We start from the raw sequence: 15,263 nt of genomic DNA, 5'->3' as shown, positions 1-15,263 counted from the left end.
ACATGGGGCAGCTCTCAGTTACACTCGTATATGGCCTACATAATGCAATAATCTCAAGAAACAATAATAATTTTGATTATTTAATTTTGAATATTTAATTCTCTTCCACTGTTGTTAATGTAGGAGCAAATGACTGAGGTTGCCGTAAAATATCACGTGACTTGTCTACTTAGGAAGTCTGATTTAGAGTTACCTCCCTTGGTTGTAAAGACAACAAGCTCCTTATCAGCGCATGACACCTTCGTTACACTCTCGGTAACATCGCTGCCACCAGTGCAGGCGCGGCCATTACAAGAATCTTGAAATTTGCCTTTTAACCTCCAAAGCAGTAACATTTGTACTTTTGTTTATGTCTTTGGGAATGTCATCATTGTTCATTTTGAAAAGGTTAATGACTGACCATATTTCCCAGATGAATTTACCCTTTCCTTTGTTTGATCATATTGGTTCGAGATTGCAGAGGAACGGAAGATCACTTAACTTCCCCGTTACATTCAATTACATGATAGTTGAAATGAAATAGAAATTCAAATGGACGAAAGAAGAAAATAATTAAGCTAATTAAGTATTCGGGGTCACGACAGTCATCACTTGTTTGTAAACATAACGGTCAGTTGCGAGTTCAACTCCCAGCATGGTTGTAGGAACCTACCACAGTAGGGAGAGTTTGTACCGGTGGCAGCGATAGTATAGAGAACTCCGCGAACGGGGTATCGCCGTGAGGAGCTTCTATACACAAGCTCTTGACTGGGCTCCTGTCTACCTAAACTGGTCCCCGAGTCTAATGTTTGAATGGTTTTTTTAGAAGTTGATTAATGTTATACTGATGATGCCTTGTCAATTTGAAATGAACGAATGGCCTCTCATTGGTTAACGATTCAATGTTGTGTCCAAAAAAGCTTCAAATTCTATTTTTTACAAATCGATATTTTTCTATAATGAACGATAATTAGGTGAGATGTATATTAATCAACATAGCAATGTCGTCTTTCTCCGAAGACATAAAATAGATAGGAACGTCTTAGATAGGGACATCCATTTCGCTATAATTTTTTCTATGTAGTGCGTTTTAATCATACCTTATGATTTGTGATGATCCCTAAAGGTTTCAATACCGAAATTTAAATATAAACAGTTAGCTTCCACCTGAACATAACATTATGAGAATATGTTGTCGGGATCCAGAACCAGTTCTCATCGAGAGTGCCGAATTACATTGGCCTAGTCCACAGCATTGCAGAGTTATACCCCTTTTCTGTGTGCGTATGTATGTCGCTCTGTCGTATTTGACGTCATTGTGGAAACTCGATTTTCGTGATTTATTGCAAGATAATCTTTTTTTGTATCGAATGTGTAACTTTATTCCTAAGCGTACAAACCCATTTGCTGTATCTTTCTGTCGTTCAGGTATGAGGCAGTAGTTTGCTGCTCACAGTTTACAACCTGTCAAGTACAAAATCCGACGCACTGTACTTTTAAGGTCATTTCACACCTAACAAGACCTCGGACAACACTGTCTGTTTTTGAAACTATTTTTATATTTGCAATTGATTTAACACACTCAGAAAGGATATTTAATATAGCTCCGCGTGGCCAGAACCCTTGCACAACGTTCATTTTTCAGAACTATTAAAAACTTGTGCAGCTGTGGCAGCTCCGCTAACCCGCTGTCGCTGTGAGGAACTTGTTGTAAACAATCATAGCATGCTTGATCAATCGATGAGTTCAGTAATGTGACAGATTCTAGAGGGAGTGAGTGACATTGGGTTTAACGCCACTTTGAACTGTATTCCAGTTATAAATTTATATCACGGCGTGTCAGCTTAATGTGGGAGGAAAGCCCGAAGTTATTCAGGTCTCAGAGTTAACCACTTTAGTGAAACCCACGAGCACGGGTTTGGTGCTGAAAAACCAAGAAACATAATCGGGGCGACTCAGGATTCGAATTCACCAACAAAGGTTTCTTGCGAGCCAAAGGGGTGCAAATCTGTACAGCGAATTTCGGCGTCTGAAAAGTCACTTCCGCAAAACCGTAACATTAGTTATTACTTTAATAGCATAATTTGGCAATTTTATATTTATGTGTTTGAGACTTCGGGTCGAATATCGGCCTCATGGGGCGTTGGTGTTACCCCTTGCCTACTTGTTTAACGAATCCATCTACATTATGTCTCAAATGTGGAATACGTTCTTTTACCTCTCAGCGAGCCTATTAACACTCTTAAGTTAATCTGAATCGTAAACTGGAACTCGTTGCCCTGCTTGTGCAGACAATTCTCAAGCATTTGTTTCTATTTCAATCTTATCGACATTTTAAAGATGTATTTTACTCAAAAAGACTGTTTGCAATTTAAATTATATTTGTCTCGATCACCCACAATAATAGACCTATAAAATAGATCATTTTTGAGGCTTGAGTAGTTCCTAATGATGAAGTGTAAGTTTGTCCTGTCATCCCTGTACCACCTTCTGTTCTTTCCTCTCACAGGTTGTTGTGTGTCCTGGTGGGAGCCTGTTTACTTCTACAGATGTATAGCGGCCTTATGTATGCAAATCTAGACTTCAGTGTCGCTAAAACTCTCGTTACGTGGGAGCCGTCATCCAAACAGCTTTACATGGATCTCTTGGCCCTCAGTGCCTCCGGTAGTGAACAAACAGCCCCGAAAACGGAACAGCATATCCGTAATATTGAAAAGTTTCCACTGCATTTTCATAACAATTCTATTGTTATACTGATTCAAGTCCATAAAAGACTGGAAGATCTACAAATCATGACAGAATCCATGAAATCAGTGCGATACATCAACCAGACACTCGTCGTCTTCAGTCATGACTACTCCAGAAACGTTTAAACTTGGTTTTTTTCTATTAATAGATTTCTGTCCCATGCTACAACTCTTTAATCCGTATGCCATACAGTTGTATGACAGTTCCCCGGAGATAGTCCTCGTGACTGTCCGAGTGATATAGGGAAAGAAAAGGCTATGACCACAGGTTGTTACAATGCCAAGTTTCCGGACACGTACGGTCACTACAGGGAGGGGAAGTTCACCCAGATCAAACACCATTGGGTGTGGAAGCAGCATTATGTCTTGGATCGAGTCCATTTTCTGAAAAAACTTCAATGGAGTTTTGCTGCGTTTAGACGATCATTACTACTTGGCTGAGGACATCATTCATGTAATTAGGCTCATGAATGATGAAAAGTCTATAATCTGTCCCTCTTGTGTCATGTACATTCTTGGCGAACACGAACAGCTCAAACCGAACTCGTACATCTCTGAAACGGGGAATGTGGTAATATCAAACTGGTTCACCGGGATTGGAAGAGGCATGGCTTTTAGCATCTTCCCGAGGCAAGAGAGTTAACTGGCTTAAAAAGTCCAGTTTCCACCCTTGCCGAACTAGGCTGGAATTCCTGAGCTCGATCGTAGCGCCACCAGTGGCTATTACCAGTTATGACCCTTCTAAACCTCTCCTATGGGCCAATCAGATTCCACCTCTCGTATCACTTGCGTTTGCTTTACAAAAACGCCCAGTCAGGAAGATCTGATCGATAATCAAGTTCTACATCGTGATAAAACGGGTCTTACATCGCGAAATGCATCAAATCACATGATCACTTTGATTAAAAACACGAAAAGATTTGGAATATATCTGCTGACAACGAGTTGGCGGTGTAAATGCTTTGCAAATCCTGCAATCGACGAACGATTTCGATTTCGGTGCGCGATTTTTTTGGAATATGCATAGACTCGTTAGTCCAGCCAAAATGTAAATCCATAATACCAGCCTAGTTCGGCAAGGGTGGAAACTGGACTTGTATAGTCAGTTTACTCTCTTGCCTCGGGAAGATGGGCTTTTTAGAAGAGACTTCAGGGAAGTGTTTAAATCATGTGCTCTGTGAGTTTGATGATTATAATTGGGACTGGGCACTTGAACACATCCACTTGCTTCCAAGGTATGAAAATACTCAAACCTAAGCCTGGGTGAGTATTCCATATAGGCACCTGTCACGACTTCCATAGAAACATCAATGGATGTGACAGAGACCAGGTAAAAAGTAGCATACAAAATGTATAATCCATGTACCAGAAAAATCTCTTTCCACACAAATTTAAAGCTTCTAAAAATAAAGCAAAAAGAAGATCAATGCGTCAAGGTTTTTGGGGGTTGGTCCGACCGGCGTGATCAGGAACTGTGTTTAAGATTCTTTGAAAACAAAACTGATGGTGTGTACATGTTAAATCAAATAAATAAAGTGATCAACACCTGATTGAAAATGTCTGTCGTCTGTCAGTCTCACCTCTATAGATGACCATTTCCCGAATCACTCAGCTGTATGTTACCGAGGTCACGGCGACCTCACCACCTCACAGTATCACGCACCCTAGGGATAGTCCAGTAATTAAAAGGTCCAGGTTCAACAAAATTGACGGGAAAGGTTTATTGCTGGATTTTGGTGCCTTGACACATATGCATTAAAATAAAAAATAGTTTACAGAAATCGTACATGGGGAACCATCCGAAAATAGGTCAAATCCAAGATGGCCGCCAACAAAAGTAATAATAGTCATAAACGTGGAACCAATAACAATAAAAACATTTATGGTGAGTCTATCTATATAAGCTTGCCAGGATAAATGCAAAGGCATGTATATTTAACAATTTTGAAAGGAAAATTTTACATGGAAATTTAAAATAATGCTTCAAAATGACGAAAAAGTACATAAAGTTGTTAATATCAGTAATTCTTGCAGAACATGAACCGATTTATTATAATGTTGACTTTTTACATATAGAATTATGCAGTTTATTGTCTTCACATAAATAATCAAGTTAGAAACAAATATAATTGAAAAAAACCAAAGTATCCCCTTCTTCAAAATGGCGACCGAGCAAACAATGTTTTAAAGATAGACCTCAAGAAGATAAAGGTATGTATAAGCTATTTTTCCCTTATAACTAAAATAAAAATTTGTATAATATATAGTTGACTTGCTCTAGAGAGGAATAACTGATGAAAATATGAACAAATATAAATATGAAATTTGAAATAGAGCCATTTACATCAACATTTGTTGCAAGGAAAATCAAGGGAGATAATCCAAACTCCGGGAAGTAGTTATTTTCCTCAAATGGTATTAGCTTCTCAGAAACTTTGATTAAAAGTTAATTCTGAAGATATAATCAAGACATTTAGTACAAAAATCATTTGCTATAATCGGCAAAACAACATTTGTATCTGTACACATGTCAACCATATTTCTATCAACTGTTACTATTCGCAGGCGACTATTCTCAACTGAAGGTGTCCTATGTAGATCACAGATGGCTACTTGTTTGCTATGTATGGAACCAGTTAACCTGGACGCCAGGATTATGTGAAGTTGACAGCAATATGCTGCTGTAGCATTAATAACGCAAACAGACTGCACAAATTCGCTTCACCAGACATCATATACAACTGTAGCCTGTTGGTGCACAGACAGTGTCGAAGTATGCATATCAATCCAAAGGCAATCTAAATAGCTGAAAACTCTTCGATCATATGTTTAAGCCTTAATTTTAAAACTCACTGTTCTCTATGTGGTACTTGTATTGACCAGGGTGTCTTGATCCTATGAAGTTGATTATAAATAGAGTCATCATCCATGTTTAGATTTTGATTGGTTCTTTTTTTTTTACTTTTTCGATTTTCCTTTGTATTGATGGCGGCCATCTTGGATTTGACCTATTTTGGGTGTTTCCCCGAGTCAAATTTTGGTAAACTATTATTTTTTTTAAAGGAGACCTATCAAGGCAGTGAAATGCGTTAAAAAACCTTTTTCCGTCAATTTTGTTGAACCTTCATGAAAATAACCCTTTAATTACCGGACTAGGAATCTACATGTATAGGTACATCTACTGGCGGTGGCAGAGTGGCGCTATCATCCTGGTATTTCATGTATAAATATGCTTACCTATCGTTGCAAAATACAGACACGAGGAGTTCATGGGACGGAAATAGAGGGTTTCAAGAGATTGTTTCAAGGTGAGTTGTTTTTTACACGTACATGTACATAAACAGCCTGAATGTAGCACGAAGACAACTCAACCCCTTTCATCACCCAGGCCGAGGGTTTACATTTGTAACCAAATCCGATGTTTTATACGTCTTATAAGTCGAAAGAAAACTCTGAAACAACATTTATCAACAATTTTCTGTTTCCAACCCACGTTACTTTAGGAAACGGACGTAAAATATATCTTGCTGGCGTACTTGACTGAAAAATAAGATTTTTTTAAGTGAGTGAATTGGGTTCAACGCCGCTTTTAACAGTATTACAGTTATATCGCGGCGTGTCAGCTTAATGTGAGAGGAAAGCCCGAAGTGATGCAGGTCTCAGACGGTGAAACCCACGAGCACGGGTATGGGGACGTCAAACCTAGAAACATAATTGGGGCGAACCGGGATTCGAACCCACAATCATAGGTTTCTGGCGTGCCCAAGGGACGCAACTTAAGATTCTTTAAAGTCTTGTGTCACGTCAGAAGCCTAGTGGTCCACTCCTCGGCTACAAAGGTTGCAGGTTCGATCCCACTGAAATATAAGTACATGTAACATTTGTCGTTTTATTTTACTTCAATCAGCACATTGTCTTAAATATAGTTGTGTGTGATTTATTGATTGTGTTCAAAGGTAAAACAAAATCTCTGGGACTTTCTATAGAATATACTACCCGTGAAGGTACGTGTTAGAATAGGTCTTCATCAACCCATGTTTGCCGTAAAAGGCGACTATGCTGGTCGTATGAGGCGTCTAACGGGATTAAGTGGTCAGGCTCGCTGACTTGGTTGATGCAATCGATGCTCATGATGTCTTCTGTGGGTAAACCGGTTACATGCGTCGAGTTACAGCACACCTTTGGGACAGTCTTGTTGTGCGGGTAAACCTGGTGACATGCGTCGAGTGTTACAGAACACCTTTTGGACAGTCGTCTTCTGTGGATAAACCTGGTTACATGCGTCGAGTTACAGAACACCTTGGGGACAGTCTTGTTGTGCGCATAAACCTGGTTACATGCGTCTAGTTACAGAAAACCTTTGGGACAGTCTTGTTGTGCGGGTAAACCTGGTTACATGCGTCGAGTGTTACAGAACACCTTTTGGGACAGTCTTCTTCTGTGGGTAAACCTGGTTACATGCGTCGAGTTACAGAACACATTTGGGACAGTCTTCTGTGGATAAACCTGGTTGCATGCGTCGAGTTACAGAACACCTTTGGGACAGTCTTGTTGTGCGGATAAACCTGATTACATGCGTCGAGTTACAGAACATCTTTGGGACAGTCTTGTTGTGCGGATAAACCTGGTTACATGCGTCGAGTTACAGAACACCTTTGGGACAGTCTTCTTCTGTGGATAAACCTGGTTACATGCGTCGAGTTACAGAACACCTTTGGGACAGTCTTCTTCTGTGGGTAAAACTGGTTACATGCGTCGAGTAACAGGACACCTTTGGGACAGTCTTCTTCTGTGGGTAAACCTGGTTACATGCGTCGAGTTACAGAATACCTTTGGGGCAGTCTTCTTCTGTGGGTAAACCTGGTGACATGCGTCGAGTTACAGAACACCTTGGGGACAGTCTTCTTCTGTGGGTAAACCTGGTTACATGCGTCGAGTTTCAGAACACCTTTGGGACAGTCTTCTGTGGGTAAACCTGGTAACATGCGTCGAGTTACAGAACACCTTTGGGAAAGTCTTCTTCTGTGTGTAAACCTGGATACATGCGTCGAGTTACAGAACACCTTTGGGACAGTCTTGTTGTGCGCATAAACCTGGTTACATGCGTCGAGTTACAGAACACCTTTAGGACAGTCTTGTTGTGCGCATAAACCTGGATACATGCGTCGAGTTACAGAACACCTTTGGGACAGTCTTGTTGTGCGGGTAAACCTGGTTACATGCGTCGAGTTACAGAACACCTTTGGGACAGTCTTGTTGTGCGGGTAAACCTGGTGACATGCGACGAGTTACAGAACACCTTTTGGACAGTCGTCTTCTGTGGGTAAACCTGGTTACATGCGTCATGTTACAGAACACCTTTGGGACAGTCTTCTGTGGGTAAACCTGGTTACATGCGTCGAGTTACAGAACACCTTTGGGACAGTCTTGTTGTGCGGGTAAACTTGGTTACATGCGTCGAGTTACAGAACACCTTTGGGGCAGTCTTCTTCTGTGGATAAACCTGGTTACATACGTCGAGGTACAGAATACCTTTGGTACAGTCTTCTTCTGTGGGTAAACCTGGTTACATGCGTCGAGTTACAGAACACCTTTTGGACAGTCTTGTTGTGCGGGTAAACCTGGTTACATGCGTCGAGTTACAGAACACCTTTGGGACAGTCTTGTACCATCTGTACCCACACATTACACCATCGACAGGACTGACACAAAACATTTGTTGTGTATGATAGTTATGGCACCTATCAGACGTAGTATGTATAAAGGGTCTGAAAACGATTATATTTTTAAGCGAAAGTACAACAGAAAACACAGGCATTTCAACAGATATAGATTTAGCACGTTGGAAGGTGTACATCAGTATAGTCATAATACCCTTACCGATTCTGAAGTATACGTACAGTCTCCACATTCACTGTCCCAAAGGATACCGTGTTACAATATATAAAGCTTCCTTTGCAAGTACCCCATGACTGGAATAGAGAAAATGAAGATCATATCGCGTTCACATATAACATTTAACAATTTCTAGACACTGTCTTCGGACTGGCACTGGTGGAACAAAAACCTGTCCATGTGTAGAGCAATTATGTTCATTTATATTTGTCTCAAGACGAAGAGGACCGTGACTTAGTTATGGTATTCACTTAAAGTCTTGTTGGGGCGTCGGGGAAGCCTAATGGTTTAAGTGTTCGCTCGTCACGCCGAATACTCGGGTTCGATTGCCGACATGGGTACAATGTGTGAAGTCCATTTCTGGTGAACCCCGCCGTGATATTGCCAAATGCAGGCGTAAACCACTCACTCAATCTATAACGTTTAGTAGGTAGGATATCCTGCCGGTATGTGCTACAGTTCTAATAGTTATTGGTGGTTTAATGAAATTTAGTTTACAATATGTGTTTTGGTTTGGTTGAATCGTTTATGGTCTTTGATGATGTAACACGCCTCTTGAACACGACATGGTTGACCAGCGTCCATTTCTGGTGTCCCCCGCCCGGATATTGCCGGAATATTGCTTAAGTCGGCGTAAAACCATACTCACTCACTCACCCACAAGACCTGTTTACTTGTAACTATGATTTTATGTGCGCTTTGACAAACATATTCAGCAAATGGAAAACAAATATCAGCTTTCGTTAAATCCTGTTCCCGGCAAGCAGCGGTAATCAATTGGACCGTTATCCCATCAGATCTGAAATAATTCAATTATTCCTATTCCCCCGACCGTCAGTCTTCTGTTAAGGAATTAGCCGATCCATCAGCTCTACATACATTTATGCAACAGCTAGGACAGCTGAATCCTTCGCTACTGGGATACTGTTTGCATGACAACACATTCCCATTTCACTGTCTTTCTACTATTTATTCCTTTGATGAAAAACACGAGACAAATATCCTAGTCACGGTTGATTTAGCTGGTTGTATGCTTCACACACATGAAGGTCGAAGGGGCTAAATCAAGATGTTTTTTAGGCGACTGTGAGTTTTTTTCGCCTGGCACCTGACGCTATTTCTATTAAAAAAGCACTGATGATCTTCCAGTGCCGTAGGCAAAATGAGAGAAAAGTATTATATATGCACACAGAACGTCAAATCAACCACACTACTCTTACTATTTCTGTCTTTGCATGTAAATACTGACATAATCTTTGAAATACATTTTCTCTGTTGTGACAAAGAGAGCTGATCTCTGATTCACTACACCGCCTGTGAGGAACATCTGGAAAAGGTGGAAAATAGCAATAACATTAGAAGAAATATAAGACTTATGGCAATAATAGCAGGAATTACTTACAGGGTAGTAATAGTTATTATTTTTATCAATGTATTAACAGTGTAGTAGTTGGTTGCTGTACTTAGAGTTTATGGCTACTGAAGTAATCGGGATAGCAGTATTAACTTTTATGCCGATAATTGACACAGATTCTACATGTGGAGATGCCAGTTAGACCGGCTGGAAGCTGGGGTAGGGGACTTGCTGACTGTTTGATTGACAGTCTGGGAGTTAATGAATGAATAAGAAAACTTATAGCTTAATGGATCACGTCTTGTGTATTGTATTTGGCGACCTTTCGATGTAGGGAAGAGCATTTATGGACGTCAACTTCTTTATTATGAGGAACACAACGTTTCAGAGTATATGCTTACTCCATCATCAGGTGAATGAAGTAGTAAGCATATATCTGATGAAGGAGTAAGCATATACTCCGAAACGTTGTGTTTCTTATAATAAAGAAGTTGATATCCATAAATTCTCTTCCTCGTGTGTATCACTTCTAAATGCATTTTAAAGACTTTCCAAGTAGACTCTTACGCCGTTATCAAGATGGAATGATATTATTGAAGCTCGATAACGGTGTAAGAATCTACATAATGTTATCTATACAGTTGTACGCTTTCCAGTTGATACGGTACCAAGATGGTAGGTAATGTAAGGGTAGTTGTGTGGTAATCTGTGTAAGGGTAATTGTATGATAATCTTTGTAAAGGTAGTTGGTTGGTAATCTGTGTAAGGGTAGTTGTATGAAAATCTTTGTAAAGGTAGTTGGTTGGTAATCTGTGTAGGGGTAGTTGTGTGGTAATCTGTGTAGGGGTAGTTGTGTGGTAATCTGTGGAAGGGTAGTTGTGTGGTTATCTGTGCGAGGGTAGTTGTGTGGTTATCTGTGCGAGGGTAGTTGTGTGGTAATCTGTGTAAGGGTAATTGTATGATAATCTTTGTAAAGGTAGTTGGTTGGTAATCTGTGTAAGGGTAATTGTATGATAATCTTTGTAAAGGTAGTTGGTTGGTAATCTGTGTAAGGGTAGTTATATGATAATCTTTGTAAAGGTAGTTGGTTGGTTATCTGTGTAAGGGTAGTTGTATGAAAATCTTTGTAAAGGTAGTTGGTTGGTAATCTGTGTAGGGGTAGATGTGTTGTAATCTGTGTAAGGGTAGTTGTGTGGTTATCTGTGCGAGGGTAGTTGTGTGGTAATCTGTGCGAGGGTAGTTGTGTGGTAATCTGTGTAAGGGTAGTTGTGTGGTTATCTGTGCGAGGGTAGTTGTGTGGTTATCTGTGTGAAGGTAGTTGTGTGGTTATCTGTGTGAGGGTAGTTGTGTGTTTATCTGTGTAAGGGTAGTTGTGTGGTTATCTGTGTGAGGGTAGTTGTGTGGTTATCTGTGTAAGGGTAGTTGTGTGGTTATCTGTGTGAGGGTAAATGTGTGGTGATCTGTGTAAGGGTAGTTGTGTGGTGATCTGTGTTAGGGTAGTTGTGTGGTCATCTGTGTGAGGGTAGTTGTGTGGTAATCTGTGTAAGGGTAGTTGTGTGGTAATCTGTGTAAAGGTAGTAGTGTGGTTATCTGTGTGAGGGTAGTTGTGTGGTAATCTGTGTAAAGGTAGTAGTGTGGTAATCTGTGTAAGGGTAGTTGTACGGTAATCTGTGTAAGGGTAGTAGTGTGGTAATCTGTGTAAGGGTAGTAGTGTGGTAATCTGTGTAAGGGTAATTGTGTGGTAATCTGTGTGAGGGTAGTTGTGTGGTGATCTGTGTTAGGGTAGTTGTGTGGTAATCTGTGTAAGGGTAGTTGTGTGTTAATCTGTGTAAGGGTAGTTGTGTGTTAATCTGTGTAAGGGTAGTTGTGTGTTAATCTGTGTAAGGGTAGTAGTGTTATTCCTTTACTTTAAAGACAGTATAACTGTATGCAATACATTGGTATTTGTTGTATATTATATGACTTTTAAGGTACTTCTGCACATGGTGTATGAATGTTTTGTTAAAGAAAATAACACCATAATATTTCGTCATTCGTCTGATCAATGTTTGACTGTTTGACAGACGAGGCAGCGGCGGCGCATTAACGAAACCAGACATTGAAAAGAGCCTGGGAGATGTTGCTCCAAACGTCAACCAACGATTGGCCGAACTGATCTGGCGTTACCAGCTAGTTCCTATCCTGTTGTAGGCGCTCCCATCTCATCCCAGAAATATTCTATTGGGGAGAGGTCTGTTTAATCAGCCGGCTATGGCAGTACAAAAAGTCCGATTACAACACGTGCAACATGTGAGTGGGCATTATCCTTCTACAACGTGACATTACGTCCCTGCAGTTGCACAAAGGGTACAACCTGATCTCGAATGATGTAGTCCTCGTAGCGTACGCCATTCAAACAACGATGAGATGTGTTCTCCCATACGATGTCACCCCATGCCACATACTTCCATCCCGAAACTGACGACGTTGAGTAACGCAAGCGTCGCCAAAACGTTCTCCTGGACGCCTGTGGACTCTTACACGACCACCAGAGATTCCAAATGAAACCTGGACTCATCTATCCCAGTCTTGTCTTCTGAACCTCAGATGCCTGATGACGGATGGCGTGGTAGCAGGAATGGGGGTATCGCTGGACGTCGAGGCCGACTACACCTAGCTTGGCGTGCCTGATGACGGATGACGTGGTAGCAGAAATGGGGGTATCGCTGGACGTCGATGCCGACTTCACCTAGCTTGGCGTGCCTGATGACGGATGACGTGGTAGCAGAAATGGGGGTATCGCTGGACGTCGATGCCGACTTCACCTAGCTAGGCGTGCCTGATGACGGATGACGTGGTAGCAGGAATGGGGGTATCGCTGGACGTCGAGGCCGACTACACCAAGCTAGGCGTGCCTGATGACGGATGACGTGGTAGCAGGAATGGGGGTATTGCTGGACGTCGAGGCCGACTACACCTAGCTTGGCGTGCCTGATGACGGATGACGTGGTAGCAGGAATGGGGGTATCGCTGGACGTCGAGGCCGACTACACCAAGCTAGGCGTGCCTGATGACGGATGACGTAGTAGCAGGATTGGGGGTATCGCTGGTGGTCGAGGCCGGATGTTGTGCTCCTTGAACCGGTTGTTTACGGTTGTGCCACTAAATGGTCTCAACCCAGGAATTTCCCGAGGTTTTAATGGTATCGATTCCATAGATGCACCAACCGAATATGATTGTTTTGTTGACGTGACGTCACACGTGGACGACCCGCCCGTGGCAAGTCATGACTGTTGCCCTGATGTAGATAAAATCTCCAAAGATAATGATGTGGTTCGCTGAATATTTAATTGTCTGGCATCTTCGTTTTGCGCCATTCCTGTTTGCAGTACATCAATGATGCGTAGACATTGATTTTAAGCAAGCCCTGGCATTGCGTAAATGCTTTTATGAGCGCCTGATAGCTAAACATACATTGTGTGCTGTTCACATTAACAGAGCATTGTGTGCGGATCATGCTCCCAACAAACACGCAAACATCTTAATTGTGCGCCCTGCATGTACATGCGCGTGCAGATTGTAAATCACGACCCTAAAGTCGAAGACATGTCTTCATGAATATGTATTTGAAAGATGCATATCTAATTTCAGAATATTATCATTTTTATCGAAGCACAGTTACTTTGTTCCGTTGGTATTTGTGTTCGTTAAATAGTTTGTAGTTACATGTGTTGTTTGAGGAGGGACAGGTTGACGACTGTCCAGATTAGGATAATATGGGTAGTTTCTACACCCGACACGCATAATCACTCACAAAATCGCAATGCATGAATACCGCATTGAAACAACACGTGCATTTCATTTATACGGATGGACTAACATCTAGTCTTTGAGATGAACAACGAAAAAACTGTTGTTCAATTATCTTAATAAAATATAATAAAAAAGAGCCCAGAGACTCTCTTCATTTTCATTTTCTGATACTTCAGTAATCTAGACTTGACCACTATTATTGACTTGCATGAGCTGTTTTGGATATATTTATCCCAGGGTCTGTATGACAGACAATTGTACGACATTTGAGCATTATTTGGGAGGAAAGTAACGCACGTTGTTGTTCACCATTTTTGTGAAACACAAGAAAGTCGATCTGGGTTTGGGGCCGTTCCGCAAAGCAATCTTAGCTCTAAGACGTTCGTAACTACATGTACATTCTATAACATAAACGTAAGACGCCACTGTGCACAGCGAGGTTAGACAGTGGCGGTTTAAGGACGTTTGTGTTACCCTGACTCAGGGCGGTGCATCTAACAAGTCGCCCTTTATCGTGTTTCAGATAAACCTCTTTGAAAAATAATCATCTTCCTCTAGTGAACCTAAGCAGGTTACTGTCACGCCACGGTGATGTCCAGGAATGAAATAATTTCATTAAAACACAAAAAAAACAACTTCAAAGAAAGAAGCATATCTTTAAATCATCACGAATGCGAAACACACAGGATATTTTCGTCCAGCGAAGTCAAAAGAAAATATTGAGTAAATGTCAAATCCGTCGAAATTATAAATCCTTCAGGAGATACGACTGTCTCTAGTTCTGTAGTTTGAAACAAGAGCTGTTGTGTGCACGGCTTACGGTGCACTACGTCATCAGTGTATGGCTTTGTAACTGCAGTCACATTTTCATCTTTATAAAAACAACCCATATTCATCATGAAATGAAATATTCTATCCCATGGAATGTGATATGAAAGCAATAAGCAGCCATACAGAACGGAGGGGTGAAATAATATAATTAAATCTTGCGCGATCCTAAACACCCACGGCAAGACACTATCGCACAAACTATTCGAAATAACGACAAAGGCACTGGTGGTTCGGTGGTGTAAAACGCCGATGTTTGATGTAAAGGTTTTGATGTAAATGTGCTGGTCCGGTTTCGATTCCCAGTTTTGTCCCGATCATGTTTCTTGGTTTCCTTGTTGTAAAAAAAGACACATGTACGACATTCATTACTTTTGATTATTTTTTTATATAGCGTGTGTGTACGTGCGTGTGCGTGTGCGTGTGCGTGTGCGTGTGTGTGTGCGTGTCTGCTTGTACTAGTCCGGACTGATGCCGATTTTAAAATGCTAGCCCACTTGGATACCATGCCGTTGTTTAACAAGAATACCCCACTCAGACACATTATACTAACTCCGAGCCGACCAGTACTTGTTTTAGCCCCTTTCGTCCTAATTTTTCAACCATTTCATAACATTACAGTCTCAGCCCTTACCATATTTAAAGAATGACAATGGTACTCACTTACG

This window comes from Haliotis rufescens, unplaced genomic scaffold (assembly GCF_023055435.1).
Source record: "Haliotis rufescens isolate VD_foot unplaced genomic scaffold, xgHalRufe1.0.p SCAF_1, whole genome shotgun sequence".
Lineage (NCBI taxonomy): Eukaryota > Metazoa > Mollusca > Gastropoda > Lepetellida > Haliotidae > Haliotis > Haliotis rufescens.
The sequence above is the reverse complement of the archived record's forward strand: the minus strand, read 5'-3'. Positions refer to the sequence as shown.